Source organism: Neophocaena asiaeorientalis, unplaced genomic scaffold, assembly GCF_003031525.2.
Source record: "Neophocaena asiaeorientalis asiaeorientalis breed wild unplaced genomic scaffold, Neophocaena_asiaeorientalis_V1.1 scaffold197, whole genome shotgun sequence".
In the NCBI taxonomy this organism is placed as follows: Eukaryota; Metazoa; Chordata; class Mammalia; order Artiodactyla; family Phocoenidae; genus Neophocaena; species Neophocaena asiaeorientalis.
The window spans coordinates 5,063,390-5,075,517 of record NW_020174703.1 but is presented as its reverse complement, the minus strand read 5'-3'; positions in this window follow the sequence as shown (position 1 = coordinate 5,075,517).

Sequence of the window (12,128 nt, the reverse complement as noted above, 5' to 3'; positions counted from 1 at the left end):
CGGGGAGAAGAAAAAAAAAAAAAAAAAAAAAGGATATGGATTGGTGGGGGAGGGGAGTGGTCAGGGAGATGGGATTAGGAAGCACAAAGGTAAATGTAAATTATTGGCAAAGTTCTAATTCAGATAGAGTGGATGTGCATTTAAGTACTATGCTTTATAACTTATAGGTATGTTACATATATTTTTGTGGTATCAAATAACACATTATTTGTATAATTTAAAATATAAGAGAAAAGATTCATTTACACAAAAGAGAAATTTTCATTAAAGTAAGTGCTATTCATTAAGAACTCATTAAGAATTCCAAATAATGACCCTTTATCTCAAATGACATTCAAAGCTGCCAGTCTTACTACTTTCCCATGTGAGTTCACTTTCCCACTGTCCTGATCTTATCCCAGGATCAGTCTTCCTATTGGCCCTGGATTCCAACCACCTCAGATGCCGGTCACAAGTCCCCAGTTGTCACCTATGCTTCTGACCTACCAGCTATAAATCAGAGGTTCTCATGAACTCCCTCCTTGGGTTCAGTCGTTTACTAGAATAGTTTATAGAACTCAGAGAAATACTTATATTTACCAGTTTATTATATAAAGAATACAGATGAACAGCAAGATGAAGAGATGCATAGAGTAAGGTACAGAAGGGTCCCAATCACAGGAACTTCTGTTTCCATGGAGTTGGAGTGTGGCATTCCTGGCATATGGATCTGTTCACCAGCCTGGAAGCTCTCTGAACCCTATACTTTTGGAATTTTTATGGAGGCTTCAATATATAGGCATGATTCATCATTATCTGTCTCCAGCCCCTCTGCCCTTCTTGGAGGATGGGGAGTGAGCTGAAAGTTCCAAGCTTTTAATCATGGCTTGGTGTTTCTGGTGACCAGCCCCTGTCCAGAAGCCCACCAAGTGACACCTTATTAGAAAAAAACACTCCTACCACTCAGGAAATTCCAAGGAATTTAGGAGTTCTGCGTCAGGAGCCAGGGGGCAGAGACAATGCCCTTTTAGTCATACTGTCGTCTTCTTCCATTATGACTTTGAAGCAATACTATTGATGCCCTGCTCCATTTTCCCTTGGCCCATATCTGAGCTTCTTTGTAGCTGTGGTAGACTATTTCCATCATGCTGACAACTTCCCTCCCTGAGCACCCCTACCGTCTGCTTCTCTGGCACCATGGGAGCTTGCTCAGCCCAAGAATCAATGCAGTTAATGCTCCCAAGGGCAACCCTCAACCAAAAGGGAACAGGTGTTAGTAGATAATGCTCCAGATTCTCTGTCCTTTGGTGGCACAATTCTGAAATATGTTTCACACAGTTTTTTAAAGGGTCCCCAGATGGACACTTTATTGCCTTTTCTGTTTTTCATGTCTCCTTTCCCCAGTCTCTCACTTGTGCTTCCTGAGATCACCTCCCAAATAATATACCTGCACCCAAGTCCTAGTCTCAAGGTCTGCCTTAGAAGCAACCTAAATTAAGAGTTGGTACTGGAAATACCCTAGAAAGCAGACCCTCAAGATAAAACTTGGAAATCAATTTACTCACTGATCAGATGGTAACAAGGACATAATTGGTAGTGATAAGAAGAATGGTAAAAACTTCTGGTGTACTGTAACATAACAATAACTAAAACACAATCACTCACCTGTGGTAGATTAGAATGACGTACAGGTGGAAGGGGAAATGCTGGCTTGTGCAATAGCTTTAACACTTGAAAGATATGGGGCAATTGTAATTTTAAAGATTGTGGAGTTGGCTGGTTATTATCAATTCCAAATATGCTGAGAAAACCAGAAGTCCTTCCTAGCAGTGCTTAAAAGAGGCCCTTCTGCAACCAGAGTCCATACTGTGCTATAAATTCAGGTCAAAATTTGATCAAAAGGGTAGCAGAGCTACAAAGAGATTGACTGCACAGACCGATATGTTACCTATGGTCAAGTCAAGTCCTCAAAGGGAAGGAGAGACTGAGACTGAGATGGAGACATTTGGGTAGATGTCCTTGAGGTTCCTGAACTTCCAGATTCTTGAGCCTTCTGGGCTGACAGAACTGGCCCTTTCTCCCTTGCTGGAGGAAAATAGCCTCGTATTACCTGGAGACCATTCAAGGCCTCACTGTAGTCAGTTGCCTCACAAGATGATATTTGAGCCCTCACCTCCTCTCATTGCTTCTTCACCAATAACTAGAGTTAGTTCTCAGCATAGACAGAGTGGAAAGTACAGCCCCTATTATAGGAGAAAATTATTTATTTACAAGAAAGACTACAGGTATATATATATATTATATATATATGTATGTATGTATATATACACATATATCTGTATGTGTGTGTATGTGTGTGTGTATATATATATATATATGATATATTCAGCAGGAACCACGAATTTCTTAAGGTAATGGATCTTGAGAGTATTGGACCAGCAGTGTGTGAAGCTGGGTAGGAGAGAGGTTATTGATGTGGAGACACTCCCCAGTGGCCAATGATTTAATGTCCTGTGAAGTCCTAACATCTTGTGGGGATGGCATCTTAAAACTTAGACAAATGGTAACCTATAGTAAATGAGATGGAAACATAGGGACTGCCTTGGCAGATTATTAAGGAAAGGGTCGGGAGACTCAGCGGTGGACTTTAGAATGGATTTATTATGTGAGACCAGAGAACCTACCAGCTGACTCTCTTCCCTGGGAGGGCCCAGAGGACAATTCTTTCACCATAAGATTGCAGTAGTGTGTGGGCACTGACTTAGTTGAGAGACTCAATGGTGACTGTCCTGTGTAGGCCAGAGGTGACAGTAGGAGATGCCCGAGTGTCCGTGAATATGACAGAATTCCAGAATAGTGAAAGCAGTTGGCAGCACTGAACCATCAGAAGCAAAGTGAATTTAATCAGTGGTCAGGGATCCTTGAAATGTAGGGGATGTGTGGTGTTCCACAGACCGTGAGTTCCTAGGGGCAAGATAGAAAGCTAATGAGGGTATTGATTGACTTATATAGCAACAACAACAAAATCAAGAGCTGGTAAGCAGAAGGCAGATTTTTAACTGCCAAAATGGAAAAGCATGATCTTTGGACATGTTTCCAGATATCAGCCAATTCTCAAACTCAAGAATCCATTGATTAAAAGGAATCTGGATCCCCCTGAGAAGTTCTCTGCAACACAACCAGTATATACAATATGTACTCATACCTTTTCCAAAGGAAACTATGGCCATTTTTCAGAGTAATTGTCCACTGTAGAAATGGGAAATACCTAGCTCTTTCAAGGGCTGTTGGATACAGGGTAACTACATTGACACAGGGAATCCAAACTGCCACCATAACCCCCGTTAGAGTGGGGCATACAGGGGCCAGGTGACAGAGTCCTGGCCTAAATCTGTTTCATGGTGGCTTCAATGGGTTCATCAACTTATGGTCATATCTCCAGTTGCTGAGTGCGTAATTGAGATGGATGTACTTAGCAGCTGGTAGGACCATCACATTGATCCTCTGACCAATAAAGTAAGAACCGTTAAGGTAGGAAGGGTCATGTGGAAGCCCCTGAAAGTGCCTTCCCTTTCCCCAGTCCTTTCAAAGATAGTAAATTAGAAGCACTATCTCATTCTAGTGAAGTTGCAGAGATTAATGCCAACCTAAAAGACTTAAAGGCTGCAAGAGGTTTGGTTTACTAGTATGGTCCTCCAAAGCCAGATGGACCATGGCAAATGATGGACTGCTGTAAATTTAATCACATGGTATCTTTAAGCATAGAGGATGTACCAGGTGTTATATGTTTGGTTGAACCAATCAACACAGCCTCTAGCACTTGCTTTGGCAAATGTGTTGTATTTGATTCCTATCAGGAAAAAATATCAAAAGCAGTTTGCCTTCACTTGGGAAAAATTGAGTTCATATTCACTCAAAGTTGTGAATATTTTCCTATGAACACTCTCAAGGCTGGTTAACTGTCCTGATATTTGTCATAATATAGTTCATAAGGACTATGATTATTTGAACTCTTCCTCAAAACATCACTTTAAACCATTTTATTGGTGATATAGTATTAATTGGATCTGGGGAGCAGGAAATGGCCAGTACTGTGGATGCCCTAGGAAAATACATACATGCCAAAGTGTGAGAGATAAATCATAAATATTCAGGGCCCTGCAACACTGATCATGTTTTTAGAAGTCTGGATATATGAGGCATGCCTGGTATCCCCTTCAAGGGAAAGGAAAAGTTATTGCATCTTTCATCTCCTACCACCTACTACCTATGCAAGAAATAGAGAACAGTATTTGGTGCACCTGTTTAGATTTTACAGCTAGCCTATGCCACACTTAGAAATACTGCTCTAAGTCACTTATCAGTGAGTCAAAAGGCTGCCAGTTTTGAGTAGGGTCAAAAGAAGAGAAGCCTTGGCAGTGGGTCCAGGCTATGACACAACCTGCTCTTCCCCTTAGTTCATAATGACGTGGCAGATTCCAAGGTGCTAGGTGAGAGTTGATGATGCTGTGTGGAGTCTGGCAGGACCTGAAAGGGGAATCACAGCACAAACTCATAGGGTTTTGTTTATTTATTTATTTTGCTTTTTGAAATGGCTGTTTAATAAACCCAGGGCAAAGGGTGTGGTGATGAGATTGCTTCTTGAAAAGTGTCAGGCCAGAAATTGTACTTTGAGAATAATTCACAAATTTCCTTTGACCCAAGTCTTTTCGTTGCTTATTATTGTTCACCATGACCTTCAGAAATTCCTGGGGTTTTAGAGTAAGGCCATACCTTCAGTAGCCGAACCATTCAAAAAGCAGCTACTGGCATGATACTAAGTTCTAGCAGAAACTGAGCATTTGACAATGGAGCATCAAATGATTATATTATCAGAGCTGCCCTTTTAGACCTGGGTTTTGTAAGGTTGGGTGCCCACAGCAGCAACCCACTGAAAAATAGAAATGATATATATGGGATCACATCTAAGCAGGTCCAGAAGTCATAAGTAATTTACATGAACAGGAGGTAAAGATCTCTGTGTCTTGTATTCCTCACTCACACCTATGGCTTCATGAGGTGTTCCCTGTGACCAGCTGATGACGTTAGAGGAAATATTCATGACTGGTTCAGGCTTGATATGTTAGTAGAGCTGAAAATGGACTGCTACTGCACTACAGTCCCACTCGGGGGGGGGGGGGCCCTAGAGGACAGTGTGAGGAGAATCCTTCTAGTGGGCAGAGCTTCAAGATGTACATTTAATTATCTCCTTCGAATGGAGAGAGAAATAGTCTGAGCTAAGGATAAATACAGAGTCTTGAGTAGTAGTGAATTGTGTGGTTGAGTGGGTCAAGGGCCTGGAAGATATAATATTTAGAGTTCAATAGCAAAGAGATCTGGGAAGAAGCATTTGCAGGGAACTAGGGAGTGAGCAAAAGTGTGTGGATCTTCGTGTCCCATGTCCAGGTGCGCTAGTGAGTATGCACTATGGATGAGACCCTGAATATCCAGGTAGACATATTGCAGGTTGTGTTTTTCAGAGATGGCCACAAATGTCTCCCGTCCCACATACTCTTCTTACAATGTGACCTTGACACTCCTTCTGTTGTGTGGTGGGGTCTGCTTCCCTCTCTGTGAATCTGGGCAAGCATTTGTCACCTCCGCTGATAGAATATGGTAGGAAGGATATTCTGTGACCTCTGAGGCGCAATCTTAAAAATTCTATGCATTTCCACCTTGCTCCCTTGGGATGCTCACTTGGAATCCAGGTGTGATACAATGAGAAAGCCCAAGGTAGGCCACACAGAGGAACCACGTGAAAAGGACATATGTAGGTATACTGGCCCACAGCTCAGCTGAGGTCCCTGCTGACAGCCAGCATCAACAGGCAGACCCATAAATGAAGATGCTTCCAGATGATTACAGGCCCCAGGTGTTGATTCTCCTCCAGTTGTAGCCCTAGACGTCGTGGAGCAGAGACAAACCATCCACGCTCTATCCTCAGAAGTGAATTCCTGACCCACTTTTCTCACGTAAGAAAAAAACCTGCTTGTGAAGCTGTTGTTTCTCCTCTGGCCACAAGAGGGAGAACTTGTTCTTTGGGAACCTGCAAGTTTTAGAAGCCATGCTTACTTCCTGTCTCCTGTGGGCCGCGGGGTACCCTGCCTAGAGTTGCAGTGAATTTTCCATCTTTCTTCCCACAGGGCCTGGTGAGGTCAGGTGGCTAAAGTAAAACTTACTTTAAAAAAAAGTTCAAATCTTGAATACGTACGAGCTCTAAAGATCATTTAGAAGAAGAAACACCTGATCTTTAACTTCACCTTTGGAACCAGAAAATTGATATGGCGATTGCATGTTTAGCCTTGAAGAAGAAAGGAAACTCATTCTAGTTTGTCCTTTGGAGTCACTAGGTGAAGGTGGACTGTCTGCCTCAAGCAGCTGGGTCTTAAGCGCCCTAGAAGGTCATATCCACTGAAGTAGAGGAGGTGCAGTAGGTGGCAGCCCCACAGTGGTCTGCAGAACTTCCCTGGGAGAGGCTGGGAGACTTGCAGTTTCTGGACCACTGCTGTGGTACGGCTTAGACTCCTTACCCATTTGGTGAACACTGGTGAACGTGGAGTAAGGGCGGCTGCCGGAGGTCATTTTGAGTTACGTCCTACATCATGGGTTGGTCCTGTTAACAGATATTTTCCCTCTAGTTTTTTTATTTTTTAGATTATTTTTATAAATTACAGTAAAATACACAAAACATAAAGTTTACCATCTTAACCATTTGTAAGTGTACAGTTCAGTGGCATTAAGTACATTCGCATTACTTTGCAACCATCACCACCATCTATGTCCAGAACTCTTTTCATCTTGCAAATCAAACCCTATACCCGTTGAGCAATAATTCCTCATCCCTTCCTCCCCCTGCACCCAGCACCTGGAAATCACCCTTCTGTTTTCTATGAATTTGACTTCTCTAGGTGTCTCATATAAGTGGAATCATACAATATTTGTCCTTTTGTTATTGGCTTATTTCTCTTAGCATAATGCCCTCCAGGATCATCCATGTTGTAGTGTGTAGCATAATTTCCTTCTTTTTTGAAGGCTGAATAATATTCCATTGTATGTATATACCACATTTTGTTTATCCATTCATCCATCAAAGGACATTTGGGTTGCTTCCACCTTTTAGATATCGTGAATAATGTTGCTATGAACAGGAATGTACAAATAACTGTTTGCATCCCTGCTTTCAGTTCTTTTAGGTATATACTCAGAACTGGAAATGTTGGGTCACACAGTAATTTTATTTTTCATTTTTCGAGGAGCCTCCATACTGTTTTCCATAGCTGCTGCCCAATTTTACTTTCCCCCCAGCAGTGCACAAGGGTTCCAATTTCTCCATATCCTCACCAACACTTGTTATGTTTTGTATTGTACTGTTCTGTGTTGTTTCATAGTAGCCATCCTAATAGGTGTGAGGTGGTCCCTTCCGTTTTTTTTTTTATAAATTTATTTATTTAGGCTGTGTTGGGTCTTTTGTTGCTGTGCACGGGCTTTCTCCAGTTGCGGCGAGCGGGGGCCACCCTTTGCTGCAGTGCACGGGCCTCCCATCGCGATGGCCCCTCCTGCTGTGTAGCACGGGCTCTAGGCACACGGTCCTCAGTAGCTGTGGCACACGGGCTCTAGAGCACAGGCTCAGCAGTTGTGGCGTACGGACTCAGCTGCTCCGCAGCATGTGGGATCTTCCCAGACCAGGGCCCGAACCCGTGTCCCCCGCATTGGCAGGCGGATTCCCAACCACTGCGCCACCAGGGAAGCCCGTCCCTTCAGCTTTTAAAGCCAACTGCCTTCATATCTCCTAAGGGGTAAGGATGTCACCATGACATCTGTCAGTATATAGTCTTTTGATAGCTGGCTGTTTCCTTGTCTCTGGTAAGGACAGTAACTAAGAAATAACTGAGGTCATCTCTCTCTCTTTTGAGGTAAGCTACTATTCTAAACCTTCACTGGCAGTTGTTTGCTCCTCAGGCAGCCGAGAACTTTTATCTCCTGCCTTTAGGCAGTATGGTGTAATAGCTCAGAGCATGGACTGTGGAGCTAGATGTGTGGGTTAAAATCTTGGCATTGTCATTATTAGATCTTGGACAAGTTACTTTGCCTCAGCTGTAATGTGGAGCTAATAATAAGAGTCATTATAAGGAGTAACTAAGTTAATACATAAAAACAGTTAAAGCATTTTGGTACATGGTTGTCACTCAGTAAATAGTAGCAGTTGTTGCCCCTCCATAACACACTCTACAACTTCACCCACCCTCCCAAATGTAGAAGATAGTTACTATTATCACCTACTGTTTTACAGGTGCAAAAGCTGAAGTTTAGAGACGTTAAATAATTGATTCAAGATATCACAGCTGTTAAATAGAGGAGCTGAGATTGGTTCTCTGAGCCTGGCCTCAGAGCCCTCTCCTAACATGTTCTATATTGATGACTCTGGTTTGGCAGAACAAATGACAAGGACAGCATTGGCCTTGGTGAGGAAAGACAGCTCTTACTAGTAGGCAGTTGGAACCTGGGAAGCGTTCCATCAGCTTTCCCCATTGTGTCTGTCACCCACAAATGAAGAGCAGATGTGAATGTTGCTGCCAGCCACTCACTTGTTAGATGAGAACTGACTTGGCCATGCTCATTATAAAATTAATTTTTAGGTCTTGGTGGTTTTAACAAAGCATGTGAATTGTAGGTCTCCACAGGAATCATAAACTTTAATTTAGAAGTGCTTTTGAATCTAATAAAAATCTATTTTTACTTGCATTAAGATAGCAAAGGAAAAAAACCTCTAGAAAGGTTCTGGATGCCTCAAAGGAAAATTCAGTTAGATGGTTCTGTGTTTCAGTAACACACATGAGAAACTTCTGAATAATTTGTTAAAATGGGATGATGTGCCCCACTTTTTAAATTGAAAGTCCAATGTACTTATCTCCAGGAATTAGCAAAAAATATTTTTCTAATAATAAAAATCATTAACATCTATTTGACATCATAAAGAATAACATATTTGAGCATAAAGTTGATCCTGCTACAAATATTGGTTTTGAAAATGAAAGCATCAGAAATTCTGTGTAACTCTTTGCTAGAAGAAAGATAACCCTAAGGCTACAACATAGATATTTTTCTTTTTCATGATATGGAATGAGCATGATATTTTCATTTTAGAGTCACAAGGACCATTAAGGAGAAAACTTTTTTGAAATATAGGAAAACATGATTGATTTACACTTTTTATTGGCTCTGCGTATTTGGAGTTCACTGTAATTCCATGTGGATTGGGATGCCATTTCCCTTTGCTATATCTGTGATGAAAGGATCTGTTAAATAAATTCCTGGAGCAAGTAAGGGAGGAGATTTTAAAGCACTCTAATCATTTTTGTCTGCAAATGGTGCCACTGACTTTGAGTGCCTTTCCTCTCCTTCTTATTACAATAGGCCACCAGGTCTCTCTCCAGGCTCATGGCTTTACCCTCATCTGCCCAGCAAATGCGCGTCTGGTGCACAGGCAGATCCCACAAGTCTATGTATAAACCAAGCGTCTCTTCTTTCCCTGCCTGGAGCAGGCTCCACTGGAGGACTGCCTATTTCTATCAGTGGAGCCGACCCTGTTTTCCAAGCGTATCAGTGAGGAAACCACCTTCAAGTCAAGCTTCCTCCTCCCTCATAAGGGCACCCTGGGATTGTCTCCAGGGTCAGTTCTGTCTTTCAACTGTCTCTTCAGTTTTCAGTTCTTCATTCCGTTTCCTAGCCCTTGAGATAGCTCCATTGTTATGCAGTCCTTAAACCCTAACACCTCACCTGACATGTGACTCTCACTCTTTAGACTTGGTTAGGCTCCCTGAACCATCAACCCATCTCCCCATTCCTGGATTAAAGCTGTTCTGATCTCCTCATTGGTTTTGCTACTTGTATCATACATTCTCCATAGAATCATCAAAGTAACTTTTCTAAAATACTTATGTTCATACCATTTTCCTGTTTAAGGACCTACAATGTCTTCTTATTGCATATTAGATAAAGTATAAATGTATCTTCCCTATATGTAAAGCCCTACATCACTTGATCCTTCTTTGGTTATTAAATGTTTCCTTTACTAGTTTTTGAGTAGTTCTTCTGAACCAGTCAGGTCATTTCCCTTATCTCTGCCCACCCCACTCCACCCCCGCCGCCCCTTCTGACTCTCTCTCTCTCTCTTATACACACACACACAGACACACACACACACACACACACACACACACACACACACACTGCCCTATGCTCCATTCATCCAAATTCTGTCAAATTAAAGATGATTTCTTTAAAAGTCGTCTTCTCCAAAAAACTACCTGAGATTAGCTTTTATCCCACAGTAGACTTCTAAATAATCTTGGGACATATAATCTTCTGTATAATCTTGGAATACCAGAGCTGGATTCAGTCACACCTCACATCGAGTTTAGCACTAGCTCCCACAGCAACCCTGCGAGATTCATTCTTCCCTCCACCCTGGAGCTGGACCAGCGCTCTGTGATGAGCTGTGGATGCAAAGATGAAACAGGTGCCTGCTCTCAAGAGGCTTACACTCTATCAATAGGGGAGACAGACAAACAGTTCAGTTATAAAGCAGGAAAAGTAAAGGGACAGAAGATTGTACAAGGCAGGGTAGTGACTAAATCTGAGCAGTAGGGAAGGAGAGGTGATGCTTGTGCTGTGTCCTGAGGGGTGAGGAGGGATTATCGAGCAGGTAGGTCAGAGAAGGCATTCCCATGAAGGGAGCAGCATGGAATGGCCTTTCTCTTTCTGAACTTTGCTAGCACGTATGCATCCAGTTGGCTTCATACCACCCTTGTTTGTATATCACCTGGATGTCAACTTGTTTAACAAACATCTTCATGTCCTCTAAACAAAAGATACTTTTAAAAAGAATGGTCATGTTTTCTATTGCTTATGTGCCCCTCACATTGCCTAGTAATATCAGGTGCAAAGTAGGGGCTACTTTTTGTTTTGTTTTAATGTAAAGGGATACTATAGACCTGTTGTAATGATGGATTTGCCCTGCTTGTCCGGCATTCTAAATTCCAACCATTTATTATTCCTCCTTGCCTCTGTTACTTGTATCTATCCTTCCATTTACTTTTGTGACCAACACTGTGTGCACATGAGATGACTGGTCCATGTTATGGAAGAGCCTTAGGCTGTGGAATGAAATAGAACTAGTTGGGCTATGTGGGAATGGAAGCTATGGCCTTGAATTTCCAGATTGATGCATTTAAACAAGTGAGTTAACCAGCCACAGACTGGTGCTACATAGTTGCTTGTTGAATAATTTGAGTAATCCCTTTATGATAGTCTAGACATGATAAGCTGTGATCATTCTGAGCTTGATAAGTCATCACAAAAGAATTCTTTCCTTATCAGTGATGCTTATTAAGACCCTTAGGTTGTTGAAACAGGTCTGTTTCTGCTCTGAAGCTCCACTCATCACTATCTCCCCTCAAAAATTTTGGCTCTGGTGTGGCAAACTGTAACACAATTGAGTACATGAAGATTAGTTTTTTTTGTGGGAGAAAAGAGATTTGTAGCAGTTTATCCTTTTAGGTTGGATGTGACAGATGCAGCAGCTAATTGTTCCCTAATATCTGTTCTCCTTTCTTCTGTATTAATAGAACCTCTGATTTTTAGCTGGACATGTGCTTGCCTGCAGTAAATATTCCATTTCCCACACTCCCTTGCAGCTGGTTGTGCCAGTGTGACTAAATTCAGAGCATGGTATGTGGGAGGGTGATCTAAGCAACCACTAGGTTGAGTTCTTTAAGAAGGAAGCATGCTCTCCCCTTCCTGATTTTTCTTCCTTCCCACTGACTGGAATGTGCCTGTGGTGGTTAGCTCTCCTGGACCCTGGAGATGCGGGCCACGCCCTCTCGGTGGAAGAGCAACAAGATAGAAGGAACCTGGGACCCTGACTGGGGCTGCCACATGAGCCCCAGCCTGCTTATGCTTGCAGCTGTTATGTCAAAGAGAAAGAATTGTCCCCGTTAAGCTAGGATTATGTTAGGTCTCTGTGTCAGCAGCTAATTAACACGTTGGGGGATAAACAGTTACGAAGTTCAAACAGTGTCAGCTGAGTGATATGAACAAGATGAGAAACA